Source organism: Mesitornis unicolor, unplaced genomic scaffold, assembly GCF_000695765.1.
Source record: "Mesitornis unicolor isolate BGI_N332 unplaced genomic scaffold, ASM69576v1 scaffold32743, whole genome shotgun sequence".
NCBI classification, from domain to species: Eukaryota; Metazoa; Chordata; class Aves; order Mesitornithiformes; family Mesitornithidae; genus Mesitornis; species Mesitornis unicolor.
The window spans coordinates 7,067-8,234 of record NW_010175868.1 but is presented as its reverse complement, the minus strand read 5'-3'; positions in this window follow the sequence as shown (position 1 = coordinate 8,234).

The window sequence follows — 1,168 nt, the reverse complement described above, 5'->3', positions numbered from 1 at the left end:
TGATTGCCTGGGCAAAGTCCATGATTTGACCTGCAAGACTGATGGCAGTTCAGCATCCTCTGCATTAGCTGTACAACAGTCTCAAAAAACAGCATTTTGTAACCATTATGGGGAAAGTTCCCACAATTTAAAATCTTTCTATAGCCTTTATGTGTGTGAATGTTTTAGGCTACTTGTGGATTTCTTTTGAAAAGCTACTTAGGAACTTCTGAATCTATTTCTGAAAATAGGGCTTTATTTGCTTTCCATCTCAATAGTCAGTAACACCGCAATCCTGAAAATGCAAGCTTTTAAACTAGGTAGGATAGATTCTGATGTTACTCACTGAAATGTCTCAGCCTCTTTTGGAGTTCATTAAGCTGTTTTTTTCAGTAGTGATGTTGGTGTCGGTACCTCTGCAGGTTAATTATCAGACTTTCAGAAGAAGCACACTGTTCGTAATTTTTTGTGCTTCAGTTTCCTTGAATTTCACTGTTTGTGCATTATTAAATTAGTAAACAGAGACACCAGTTGTTCTTTGTTACTGCTTGAAAACAGTAATAACAATATACTACTGCAGATGAAAAAGACAAAATGACCTGGTTTTAGCCTCCCCTGCTGTTGTCCTTCTGTGTTTAGTACCAGGTTTGAAACAAAGTGGCCAAACTGAAAAGAATTTTTATGTTGCTTGTGCCCATTTATGTCCCTCTGTATATTCTCTTCACTGTATTTTGAGGGGGAATGTGTTTTTTTTCTGTTTCGGTTTGTTTTAGTACTGATGCATTATTTTGTGGTCACTCCGTGCCAACTTCTTTTTCTGGATCTCAGTTTCAGCTCTCAAGCACAAGCTGTTATTGTTCCTGAACAGAAAACTTAGTATTATTTAAATATTTCCTTCTTTAATGTGTTACTTAAAGAATGAACATTAATAAACATATTAATTGTAAATATTATGAGATGGAAAGAGAGAAGTAGCTGCTATTTCTTTAAGATATTTCATTAGAATAGTAATCTAATTTCCATAAAAAACTAAACGTACCTTAAGTGGCACTGGTAATTGTTATATTTTTTTTTTTCTTAGGTTTCTGCCCTTTTATTTACATAAATAAAGTTTACACAGAATGTCTTTTTCTTCTTCTGTGGAATAATCCAGTTGGCTATGTCTTTGCAGGGTATTTATCAACCTACA